This window comes from Desmodus rotundus, chromosome 2, assembly GCF_022682495.2.
Source record: "Desmodus rotundus isolate HL8 chromosome 2, HLdesRot8A.1, whole genome shotgun sequence".
Lineage (NCBI taxonomy): Eukaryota > Metazoa > Chordata > Mammalia > Chiroptera > Phyllostomidae > Desmodus > Desmodus rotundus.
The window spans coordinates 36,319,790-36,334,054 of NC_071388.1; the positions used below are offsets into that span (position 1 = coordinate 36,319,790).

General features: G+C 34.6%; 1 protein-coding gene across 9 annotated transcripts in view; it reads left to right on the top strand.

The window, feature by feature from the left end:
• NAALADL2 (N-acetylated alpha-linked acidic dipeptidase like 2) overlaps positions 1 to 14,265 on the top strand; it is a 1,136,857-nt gene that overhangs the window by 926,630 nt on the left and 195,962 nt on the right. The gene's annotated exons all lie outside the window — the stretch shown is intronic.

Here is a 14,265-nt window from a genome sequence, read left to right on the forward strand (position 1 = left end):
TTTTTTACCAAATAGGTCACTATAGGAAGCTAGTTCATTTAGAGTTATTTTTGTTATTCAGGGGCTTTGTAACAGTATTTGAAAACATCAGCTCTTTTCAATAGTGTTGAGTTCAATTTAAAAAGATTTATACTGTCACTCACATTTTCACAGTGTGCTTTGTAACAAAAAATTTGCAGTCATTGTGTTAACATTAAAACATAATTGTAATCTTCAGTATTCACAGAAACAGGTGACACCTGCCATAGATTCTCCTCTCCTTGCCCAAGGGAAAATGCATTTCATATGCTGTATATTAATGTGTCCTACAGATTAGCTACCCAAAGTTTGTCCATGGTTGGCCTTCCTAAAACGATACAACATTTTCTGTGAAGTAGGAGGTTCCTGCCCTCACAGTATAATATCACATATGCATGATTCACCTTGTGTCTGTGTTTATCCATTTATTGAACTTCAAGCATTTTAATCTTTCTCAGAATTATGTCAGAGGAAACTCTTTCTCTGCAGATATAAACCAGTTGAAATGTTTTACCTTCTTTTAACAAATCGTGCATACCTTTTGGGGAGCTCTTTAACAAGCATCCAGGGTGCACTGCTTGAACTAATTTTTACATTAACAAAATGGCGGCTGGAAAACAGAGTAAAACTTGCTTTGTTCTTCAATCATAGATGTCCTTGAAAAGTTGTATCTAAGTCATATTTTATAAGTCCAACTTCTGATACTTAATATCTTAACTTCTAATAGCTTTGTGCAATACTTAGCTTTATGTTTCTCTGTATCAAGTCCCCGCCAGCTAAACACACCTCAGCTCCTCTATAAACAGCTAATGATCACTAACATCTTAAATTTATGGAGGGAGAAACTCTGGGTGAGTCCTATTGTGATGAGATAAATGCTTAAGTGATATAAAAATTATCATTATGATTTATCAGTTTTTTACATTTGGGTTTTCATATGCTGTTGTTTGAAAATGAGGTACATGTGTATAGGTTTTATTTTTTTTCTTTTGTGCAAGTCCACTGTATACACTTTCATGAAATTGGTGTATTAAGAAATTAACTCATTTTTAATTTTTCTGATTGACATTTTGTAGTATCTCTTTATCATTTTCCCATCTGAGCCCATCCAGCTTTTGTCGTGTCAACACATTGAACATTGGTTTTTATTCCATACATGTCTCATTCATCTTGGTTGAATTTTAAGCCAAGGATTTAGAGAATCAGTATAGTATAACCTTAAGAATGGGACTAATAGTTGACTCCTGATTCTGATTCTTACTAGACAAATGAGTTAACTTCATTCAGAATTACTTTAGAAATGAGGAACCATGATATATTTATGGGATCTACTTCATAGAGTTCATGAGACTGTGCATGTAAAGGGCTTAGCTAACATGGAACATGTAATTAGGCCTCTATCCACCATAGTTGTCATCACAACTATTATTGTCTGATTGTGGGTCCCACAATTAGTGGGGGTATTTCTAAACATTTTAGATAAGAATTCATTATTAGGAGGAAAGAGCTTATTAATTGCTAAGGCAAACAAGCTTCTAAGGCAGAAGAGGTGGCATTTGATTAGGATCAGTGGGGGGATCTGAGATTCGGAAAGGAGTACCAGTGAAGTTCCCGAAGGCACTCTCGTCACTGCAACTCCTGAGACTGAAGTCCATCTCCTAGCTTAGCCTAAAAGCGCCCATTAGCTTTTCAAATTATACCCGGACTGTCTAACTCCCACCATCAAAATCATTTTTTATTACATTTGTCTCCAGTAAGTAATTACAAAATAATCCCTGATGCTTTATATTATAACAAATGACCTTGTTTATATTGCTTTAGTGTGGAACATTTTTTAAGTGTATTTGTCCTTTACAAAATATGAATGCCCAAGATGAGTTAATTTTGTGTGGTGAACTCTCCAAAGAACAGGTAACCTTTGCTTTCTGTGTTATCTTACAATAAATATTTCTGTATGTGAGGAAGAGTTATGAACACTGAAAGGCTTTTTTCATGATATCAAGATTTATCTTAGGTTAATTAGTAAAGTACATAAGAAAATTAGAGCTTTTTCCTAAATTTTAAGTTAGATTTAAAAATATATATAATATTTATGTATTATATACTATATGTTACACATAAAATAATATAGAAGATAATTTCTACCACCTATTGAGTACTTACTGTGCTGTATTTTTACCGCATATCATTAATACTTATAATATCCCTGTGAAAGAGCTTTTATTATTGACACTATTTTTTTTTGGTCATTGTGGGTGAAATGAAGCTTAAAGTCTACTAGCTTATCCAAGGTCATGAAACTAATAAACGGCCAAGACAGAAGTTTACCTGGATCTGTTTAACAGCAAGCTCATGTTCTCAACCATCACACTACAGGTTGTAAACTGGCAGCCCAAGGGCACGATCCAGTCTGCAGATATGTTTTACTTGCTCTGTGCTTTATCAAAAACTTGAATTTCTGGAAACATTGGGTTCCTTTTTCCATGGGCAAAATTGGCTAAATTGTGTATTTCTCACTAGCTTCCCATGCTCTTTATTAAAGAATCTAACATAGTGTTTATCCTAGAGAGCAATTAAGAATAATATTTCTTCAACACCTGTTTCTCTCAAAAATTGGGACATGAATGATCACCCTAAAGGGCTGCATGTTTTACTAGACGTGGGCTCCCCAGGTTACCTGTGTGTGCCCTGGAGGAACTGAACTCATCATGTCTACATTCAATCTGAGTAAATAGTAGAAATGGATCATTCTATAATTCCTTTCACTTTAATAATTGTATATTTGTCCTAAGTGAGATACTTTTATGATTATGCTTAGGTTTTTGAGAAATTATCTATTGGAAGTATAGTTGGGTGATTACAATGCAAATCTTAGTATTTCTGCCATTTCTTTTTAATCTGGCACAACTGATTAAGAATCTGTTAGATTCTATTTCAAAAAGTGAATAATGATAATAGAAAATAATATTTAACTGTAGGAAAATAAACTAATGCCATAATGGTCAGTTTTTATGGACATTTATGACATTATTCTAAAATTATTCTAGTTTAAATATGACACTTTATATTCTCTATCCCAAATATATCATGCTGGCCATATTCTCACCAATACCTTTTCCCTATAGCTTCTCTAGATGCTAATATTGCATAAGATTGCCTGAAGCAACTTTCACTTACAGCTTTTCTTGGTGCCTTTACTCTAATTTTCCAGTAATTAAATTTCACAAATGCAAAGCTATGTATGGATTTGCCAAATGTTAGAATTATTCCTTCACATAAAATATTGCCCTGTTCATTGAAACGTCTCTAGTTGTAAGCTTCATTTAAATAAAGTTTTTAATTTGTAAACATTGTTGCACCTGTTAGAAGAGGCGTTCTGTGCAGAGTAAATACAACACAGAGATTGCTGAAAAGGAAATGAAAAGACAGATGCTTTCTGATTAAAAGTGCAATTTATGACAGACTGGTGGTCCGATGCACCTTTCTTCCATCACTGAACAGCTGTCTCACATAATTTCTGTTCCAGATCAGTGTATTTGCTCCATAGGGCGTGTCAGAGGCTCTGGCATTTTTAGCGTATCGGAATATCAATCCGCATGCTAGCAAGCTTTATACTGCAAACTGAAGCTCTGTTTCCTTACTCTGTTTAACCTTGTTTTTTGCTCTTCTGCTTGAAACATTCTATTTTAAACCCAATTTACCTCTATAATAGAGGATTTAGCATTTAAATGATAATGAGATAAAGAGGTATTATAGCTTTTACATAGCAGAGTTTCTTGCATAATTGTTTGAATATCATTTAGTAACCCAGTGACTGAAAACCAAGTAGCATATATGTTTTGAAACTCAATAGTATTCATTCTTGTTAAGTTACATAACAGTGACATTAGTGTTGATTCTTATATAGCATTCGAGTATATAGTGTCTGTGTGTAATTTAAAAATAATTTTTAGATCCATTACAGATATGAGACTGCAAAGCACATACACATATTTGGAGCAGAACAGCTCATAGTTTACCTGTTGATTCATCATGTTTTCTTCCACTTACTAGAAAGAAATTGTCATACTTGAATTAGCGATCATTCTTTCATTGCATTTTCTGTTAGGACCTTAGTCACTGTCACTGTTGTGCTAACAGGTAATAGCAGTTCAAACTTTAATTACAAGCTCCTGATTTAAGGAACCAAATAGTTATGTGTAACTATGCATGATTGTACTGATTTTTTGCTGTATCTGATAGAATCTGTTTCATATTGACAGCCATGTCACTTAAAATGAGAAAAATGTGCCAATTGTACCAGATCAGAAAGGGATTCTTTGTCTTCTCTCTGGTTCCCTCTTTTAGTTTCCTAAAGCTTATTTTAGGAAAAGTACTTTTAATGTCAATCGAAATACATTGTATTATTATTTTCAGATCAGACTTAACTTAGAGCTGGAGTTCTCAAACATTTTTATTCTAGGAACCCATTTATCCTCTAAAATTATCAAAGACTTCAAATAAAAGAGCTTTGTTTATGTGGCTAATATGTACAAATATTTGTCATATTAGCAATTAAAACTGGAAATAGTCTACTTATTAATTCATTTAAATTTCAATAATAAGCTTGTTACAAGTTAATATAAAAACATTTTTATGACAGTAAATTGTATTTCCCCAGCACAAGAAAATGTAAATAAGAAGAGTGGCATTAAATCTGTTGTTATATGTTGTTTTAGTTGAAATGTATAAAGTAACATGGTCTTACAGTCTTTTCATTTTAATGACATATATTTTTTCTTTGATACTACCCTGGAGCTTAACAAGTATTAGCTTCTTAAAGGCTAGTTTCAATATGGAATCTGAAACTATATTAATGAACTTTTTGTACCCTCTGCACTTACGAATACAGAGTGAAAGTGAGAATGGGAAGGGATATAATGTCACTATTATCATATCATAAAAATAGTTTTGATCTCAGGGACCTTTGAAGTTTCCTGGACCACCTTGCCAAAATGCTAATTTGGAGAAATGGCCTTGGTTAAACTAGTCCACTTCATTTTTTATAATATCTGGCAAGGTGTTCAACTTTGTTCTTTTCAAGTATTTGAACTGTGATTCTATATAAACCTGTATGTGTCTTTTCTGCTCATCTTTGGGTATTGCCATCCCATTCACCTGGCAAACAGCATGAAGTAGGGAATATAACACTCTCATAAACTGTGACTTTACAAAGAATTCCACTTCTTAGAAGCCTTCCTTTAGAGGAGAAGGTTAAACCCCAATCAACAAATCAACAGTTACAGAGCAGACCTGAAAAGCTTTGATTGTACAGCATAGAAATGCCTGTCGCAGAGGGAGTGCTATTAAGGCTGCTGTATGCTTCCAAGAGCCTGAGGAGTAAACACAAGAAACTGAAATATGAGACAGATATTGAAGAAACAAAGAATGGGGAAACTCTTAAGACTCAAATTGATAATTCAGAAGATCATACTTCAAATTGCCTAATATTTTTAAATGGCTGCAAGGAGGACATATTTCCCCTAGCTGTTGTCCTTGCTTGGAATTCTAAAGAGCGTTTATTTCAAATGCCTATCATCACTGGATCAAAGTGTATAACATATGAACTATACTTAAACCCTACTGCCATTTTCAGGGATTATTATGTGACCATCCCTGTTATGAAGCAACTTGTTTTATAGGAAAGTGTTTTACAATTGCAGAAGTAATACTCACGGGTGAATTTAGTGGCCGACAATGGTGTAAATTTGGCAACATTTAAGTTAGGATAGTAAGTGTGAATCTGAAGTGTTTTTTTCACACATTTGTTAATTAAGACTCATTCATTTATTTCGCCAGCCATTATTAAGTGCATGCTCTAGTCCAGCACTATACAAGAAATACAGAAATGAACAAAACATGCCCTCCTTTTCTCATACTGATCACAGTCCAGATTGAGACCCAGACACACAAACAATCAAATAAAGTACAGCTGAAGTTCTCTTAACTGACTTCCACTTAACTTACTTGTGGGATCATTGCCAATTTTCATTTTGTAAGAATACAATGATAACTGATGAAGCCTCTTCGAAGCTCTTCACAGTAAGATCATCTGAATTTCTGCACACTTGTATCCTCTCGGGTTCAGTGGTGTGCTCTCCCAGAGTCAGCTAGACAAGGTGGGTCAAAAGTAAGTTTGCAGTTGTTGTATGGAAAATAATGCAATAATTAATAAGTAATAATGCAAAAACAAACAGTTTTGTGTACTCACTACTGTAATCCTACTTTTGCCCCACCCTGTATTGCAGGTCTATGTATGACCTTTGCATTTGTTATTAAGAATTAGGTAATTGCTACATAAACATGTGAACCATGAGGATAAAAAAATATTTTAAGAAATCTATAGTGGTATCACTGTATAAGGTGAGTTGCTAAAAAAATCAACATGTAGTGGACCAGACAATTCTTAAAGACTGGGAGAAATTGTAGCAATCTAGATGCATTCTGCTTGTGAAGTTTACTTCACAAATATCTGTAATTCCACTTTAAATAAAAGGCAACTTGAAATGTAGATGAAAACTAACACAAGAAAGAAATAATAGAACTTTATTCAACAGGCTCATGTTCGGAGAAAAAACTTTGGCTTTACATCATAATATCGGCCAAAACACACACACATTCACTCACAGGTTTTAAATTAACATGAAATATTTTACATATGTATTATTTCTTGTCCTTTACTGATTATTTAATTGAACCAACTTCTAAATAATTAACCTGTCAACTAGTGGGACAAATTATATTGGCTAAGAGGGTTTCTAATATAGAAAGAAGTGATAAAGTCAGGGTCGTACCAAGGAAAATTATATTGAATAAGCATGAATAATATTTGTAGGCATTTTTTGTTGTAACTCCTTTAAACATCTTAATTCATTTAGTTTAATTTTTGTACTTGTAATTTGTATTGCTGTGCAAGGTGCTAGTATGACAAATTTTTGTTAAAGGTGAACCTGAGGTACAAAGCAGTTGAGTAACTTGGCCAGCATCACGCTTCCTTTAAGAGGTAGAATCGGTTTCAAATCTAGCACTCTACACCAGGTCTCTGGGCTCCTTTTTCCAAGTCCTACATTGTTTTGTGAAGGTTTCTACATAAAATTAAGTGGTTCTAAAATTCTTTTCATATCCCCCTATATCTATAGTGAAGGGTAATGCTATATAGTACTTTACTCTTATTTTTTCTAGTTTCCTATACAAAGGTTCTAAACATTTCAGCCTGGACCATTCTCAAAGTTAAACAATAGTTGATAGAGGCTAATATTTCATAACTGAATTTAAAATGAGCCCACAATTCATATATAGTGCTAAAACTGATATTAATGTTTTATAGTAATTTATATATTCTTTTACACAACAAATTAATTCCAAATTAATTTTGAAAGATAAGGAGATACATATGTTTCTTTCTTCTTGTTTCAATGATATTGACATATTTCTTTAAGTAGAATATTCTGGCATCTAAAACCATTTTAGGGACAAATATAGATGACATTTTTAACTAGTTAATTAAAATGTTGAAGGCAGTTTGGGTGCCCATATGCTCTCACTATAAACTGCAGAAGGAACTGGCATATCTAGAGATCATACAGCTGTGGATGATGACTATGAATAAATTTTCTTGTCCATTCCCTCATCTTCACAACTTCTTCGTACCATTTTATTTGCATCTGGAATTATAGGTCTTCAACACCTGTTTCACAACTTACAGAGCTTCACACAGAGGTTTATCATTTTGCTTCTTTTCTAATAAGGAAATGTTTCTGTAAAAACTACAGAGAAAGACAAAGCAGTGGCCTTGAAGTCTCATGAATGTAAAAAAAAAAAAACAAAAAAAACCCCAAAACAATGGAAGCCAAGGCCACTTGGCTTATAAAGACCAGTATTGCTTCCTCGTGAAAGCTCTGGCTCTTTTATGTGTCTCAAGAGAGCTGTGGTTGTCCTCGTGATGTTCTCCCCTGTGATCTTAAATGAAAGGAGAGAATTCTGAAAAAATAACAAAGTATTTATAATAATTTTGATTTCTACCATCACTTGTCAATAGCTTTAGCATTGAAACTATTCTGACCCAATTTTCTTTTATCAGTGAAGAACATTTTTAAGGCTAAATACTGTAGGGTATATACAGTACTGACAAGTGTGTAAAAGTAGGAAAAAATAACTTGTAGCTTTATGCACAAGGTCATTTTTAGCTCTGTAAATTAGCATTTTGTAATTTGAGTTTTATTTATCTATAATTCTTTTCAGAGTATGAGAAATTTTACACATACCCCATGCCCAGAGGTGTTTTCTAATTTACAACTCAGAAAATATATATACATGGAATTTGAATTGAAAGGAAATTTTGTATGAATATTATTGGGAACTATTCTCAGAAATAGTAAAATCAGATTAGGACATTGCTTATGGAAAAATATTTGAGGTTAAGTCCAGGGCACATTTTCCTCTCTGTACTGGTCATGTATCCCTGGTTAGGAATGGTAGCTCACTGGATATTGTTGATTTACAAACTCCCACCAGTTCATGGGTAATTTTGGACAATCCAAGTGGCCAAAGAAAGATCAGAGGCTTTTGGGGAGAGGATGGTCTTAAGAATGATAGGTCCCCAGATGCCCAGACTCTCTCTGATGGACTGATTGAAAACAAGTACTCATAAATTCATTGACCTTTATAGCAACATTGATCATTGAACCCAGGTACTTCAATCTATTCCTCTGCAGAAAAAGGAAATAGAAGCTTAGAGAGTTTCAGAAACTTTACTGAAGGAGTTAAAAAGATTTAGTGCAAAGTTCGTTATCCCTACTCTCAGTTCAGTGCTCCTACCTGGAGCTGCTCTCTTCCAAACTCCAATTCTGAACGCTCTATTCTTTCTCCTGCTTCTTTTCTCGACTTTCTTCTCTTTCTCTCCTTTAGTTTGGCTTCTTTCACCTTTTCCTGCACATATGTTCTTCCTACTCTTTGTATCCTTTTCTTGTTTTTTCATCATCCTCTGCTATCTACATAATTTTCCTCTGTATCTCTGTTTCTCCACCAATTTGTCTATTTTTAATATTTTCATTAACTCAGAAGTCTAGTCTATTTTAGCTGACTTAAGGTCTTTAATTTGCTCACAGATGAGTTATAGCCTGGCTATTTTCTAACATTCCAAGGTGCCAGCAATAGTACAAATGGAGGCCATTATATCATATTGCTAAATACTAAGAACTTAAATGTTATAAATCAAACCTAAATAAATACATTGTTAAATAAAAAAATGTGCTTCTCTCCTGATTTGACAAATATGTGTTTAAGATTATCAGGAAAAAATGTTTGAATTTAGTGTTTCAGGCTCCTTAGAATTCTAAAATGTGGTGACAGTGGCAGAACTGACCCAAATCCCTGACCCTTGCTCTTTGACCCTCCTTTTTCTTCCCACCTTTGCCTCAGTCCCATATTATGAGGATCCTTTGTGCATGTATGTGGACACCCTCATATATGCCTATAAGCACAGTCCATAGCACCCATAAATAGCTTCCCCTAGACCACTAACTGGACCTTGGGCTACATGTTGGAGATACAGTCTTTGCTTGTGATGATGGCCCAGGAGAAGAAGGCAGCTCAATCACTGGAGGCAGATATGGGTCCATTTGAGTAGTTAGTGCTGAGATTCTAGATCTCAGACTAGCTAGAACTTGATCTATAAAGAGAATCAAGGAATCCAGACACATATGCCTGTGTTGATTTAATATGTAAAGATATTGGAAATGGAAAAACAATGACTAAACTCTAGAAAAATGAACTTTAGGTATGCTGAACTAGAAAATCCTGATGTAGGACATGTAAGTATTCTTGAGTAAACCTGATATAATGCCTTGAGTTTGTTAGCTAGGATTTGTCACTAAGAAAACTCGAGACTGACCAATTTCTATAGGATCTTTGAGGATATCAGCTGGTAGGTGGCCTAACCTAAAAGGTGTGGCTCTAGTCAATGGTTACTCTATTCAATAAGTTCTAAAAAGTGTGGCTATTTAATGGTTGTCACCTTGGTTATGAGGCACTCCATATAGCAAATCACTGCTAGGATATGGTTGTAAACATGTTCCAAAATTCTGATCTTAAAGAGACATAAAAAGGAAATAAGTTGTCACGAGTATATGTTCATGATACAGTCTTTCCTATAAGTCAGCCAGGCAACTGCTCAGTAGCTGCCTGCTGAGCAGCCTGGCACCAAGGAATAGACAAGAGTCACACACAGTAACTATGCTCTTCATTTAGCTTTTATTAAATACAGGTTCACTTAAAGTAGAACACCAACATACATTAATATCCTACTCACACCTAAGAGAATTATAATGCACACACACAGCAATCAATGGGGGATAATGGACCTGAGTCCCAGGGTCTCAGTCTATAGGTCCAGGAGACAACACAGCAGGCAAGGGAGTTGTCAGCATCTTGCAAGGAAGGATTGCTGGAGCCAGGTGGGCAGCAGAGCAGGCAAGGTCCTCAGTCCAGCAGGGCAGAGCACTCAGCAGCCGATGGCTAGGGAGATCAGCATGACATGGAGCAGCACTCTGCTGTGTGGAGCTCAGCTGTTCCAGCAGTGGTTTGGAGAGCCTGCCTCAGTTATACCTTGAAAGTGCTGTACTCCACCCTTCTGGGTCTTTTTGATAAATGTCTTGGCACCCCTGAGGCCAAGTGGGGATTTTCCCCAGGAGCCCGTGGGGGGTCCATGGCTTTCTTCTTGACACCCCTTCTGGCAAGTGGGGAATTTCCCCAGGAGCCTATCTATGGGTAGTCCTGCTCTGCATGCATGGCTATTCTGACCATGTGTGCAGGTGTCTTAAGTGTGTATCCTTACCAGATGTGTTTACTCTGATTTAGGTAATTTCCTTCTTGAACCAAAGTGTCATGGCTGACTGATAGCCATTGTAGTTGACATAAGTGACTCCACTTTTTAAAATATATGTTATACTATCTTAATTGGACCAATGTCATTTTATTGGTCCTTCTCTCCTCAGTTGTCAAAAGGAAGAATCTTCAGTTAAGGATTCAGTATCTGAGAGGTGTGTTATAAAGGAAGAGTTAATTTTAGTACACTTTCTAAGCAAAGGAATGCACAATGGAATCTTATAGTCCAGGCAAACTTCAATTGCTAATCAGTTCTATTTTAAAGATTATGACCACATACTACCGTAAAATGTTTATGTACGTGTGTGGTGAGTCCCAAATGGTGTGTGTATGCAAACTAAAATATTTTTGATCAAAGAAACATCTTTGCTTTTTTTGGTAACAGGATCATTCAAATTACTGTGTTAGAATCTTAATGAGATAATATAACCTCTAAACTAAAATACAAGTCAGAAACCTAAAGAGAAAGTAGGGAGTATTGGTTAAGAGTTTAGTCATAATTAATTTTGTTTTCTTATATTCTAATGGTAGCCACAGTACTTTCAGTCATATCTTTCAAAGAGAACCAGTCTATGTAGCATAACATAGGTAAAATATTTTTGTGGAAAGAAAAATAAGTCTATTCTGTTGAAACACAATTAATGGTAATTTTATATTTGTTGAGTTAGTGAGTAGATGGATACATTTTTTAATTAATATTTTTATCATAGCTAATAATACTTACAAACCTTAATTCTCTCCCTTCTCTCCTTTTTTCCTTCCTTCCCTCTTTTCCTCTTTCCTTTCTTCCTTCCTCCCTCCATCTTTAACCAATTTTGATCACAATGCGTTTATATTATTTCTGTTTCCTTATTTAAGATATTGACATCATTTTATATTGCTTTTGATGTCTAAATAGTATTAATTCTAGAATTGTAAGAATGTCTCAATATTAAAAATTTTTCGATATAACTCATAACATTAACAATCAAAATCATTCATTTAACAATCCTTCCTTTTTCCACTGATCTGAAATATTTCACTCTAATTATATGCTGTATTAAATTATTTTATATACTTGGGTCTGTTTTGTTTTTTGTTTTTTCACATTTTTTTATTGTTGTTCAAGTTGTCTCCATTTTCACCCCACCAGTCCCCCCGACCCCAGCCATCCTCACCTCCCAACCTTGATCCTACCCCACTTCAGGTTTGTCCATGTGTCCTTTATAGATGTTCCTGAAAAGCATTAGAGTGTTCTTTAATCTCACTCTTACCAACAGTATGCATTAAAATTCTTTTTACTAATGATAGGTAAAATCTATAACCTGTGTTTTAATAGATTTTTTCTTGAACTAACTATTCAGTAGTTACTTATTGACTTATTAGAATATTTGGAAAAGGGTATTCAAGGTAGAGCTTGTATTTGGAGTAGAATATGTTGATATAGATCAAGATGACTTAATCTCTTTCAGAAAAATAGAAATTTTATGGCAAATATGTTAACTGGAAGATCCACCTTAAGAAATTATAATTTTTTATTAATAATCAGTACCAGGGTGACATTCATAAAGAAGTTTGTGTTCAAGTTCACTAAGGCATGGATCTTTCTGCAAATCAGCATACATTTTAAAAGCTGAACTTCAAGAAACTTTAAAGCAATTTACACTATGAAGCTGGGAAATAGAAAATGTGTGACAACCAAGTTGACGGGTATCAAAGGTTGCCTCGTGAAAGTCCCAATATATTGCTCCAAGCTAAGGAATGAATTAGTGTATAGAATTCCTTCAGCAGTCACAGTAGTTTCTAAGAAGGCTAAGAAGAGAGAAGACAATGAAAGAAAATTGGAGGTAAACACATACATAAATACAGAGTTGAATGATTCTAAGGTCATAATTGTGAAATTACAGCTGTTGGTGTTTAGTACTGAACAAAGGGTATATGTGTGTGCTCAGGGACGGGGAGGGGGATGCAAGTGGTTAAGAGGCCCAGGTCATGATTAATGTCTCTGTCTACTGGGCACACTACCCCTTCAGAATAGCTGCTGCTGTTACTACACTGTGATTAACCTGTGAGGCAACAGAAAAATAGACTTGTGCCACATTGCACTCTATCATTCCCTGATGCCATTTTTCAAGAGGTGACATAGGAAAAAAGTGACACTTTGTCATGGGTGGGTGGGTGGTCGTTAATGTGGAGGTGGAAGGTATGTGTTCCTGAATCTCATTGCTAGTCATGATATCTCTATTTTATCTGTTTTTTTTTCATTTTTTATTTTTACTTATTTTATTTTTGTTGTTGTTTAATTACAGTGGTCTGTATTTTCTCCACACCCCTCCACCCCACTCCAGCCAAACCCTATATCTGTGTTTTCATATATAATGTAAATCATTTTTTGAAAATGACCAATGGAATTGAGTGTATTTTAAATGGAAGATTTAACTCTGGTGCTAAACGAAATACTTGGCTCATAAGCCTAGAAGTCTTCTAAAACCATTTGTTAAACACTTTTATGTTTGTGAAAATATTCCAGAGAAGGGAAATAATGGGAAGGAACAAATATATTATGATAATAGGAAAGGAATTTAATCTTTCTCTTCCTTAAAAATATTCATCATCATCATCATAAATTAAGTTTAATTGAGCATAAAACCACGTGCAGAACATTATACTATGCATTAAGAACAGATAAAGCAATGATACAATCCATGGTGTTCAAAGGATTTATAATAGTTTTAGAGCATCAAGGCATGAGTATAAATAAATAAATGGCAATAAAAGAAAGCCAACGCTCAGTGCTAAGTGATTTCTACAGACAATAAGAGTATTTGAGCCCTAGCCAATGGAGTGATTTATTTACAATTTTAATTATTTTTATTTTCTTACAATTTATATATGTATATCTAAAACTTTTTATATTGCAGTAGATTCTTGGACACTTTTTGAAATATAGATGCACACACCATAGATAAATAAATCTCAAGGGTACTATAAGGGAAAATAAAATCTGAGACTCTACCTGTCAGGTCATAAATCAGAGAGAGAAATTGTAGCAGAGAGCAGGTCCTATGAATCTACAGGCCCCTGTTCCTGTCTAAGGGTCAAAGTAACAGCTAGAACCATGGCTGCTGTTCCTCTACATTAGATTTAGGGGCAGTTCCTGGAATCATCCAGGCATTGGCTACTGATGGAGTTTATTTATAAAACATAATGTCCTTACAAGTCAGAATACAGACTTCAGGTAACACCACCAACCTGGAACATTGCCCAAAAACCATCTATCCAAGCTCTAATTCTTGAAATTATTGTTGACTATTTTCTTCTTCACACCCTAGTCAATACTTCTAA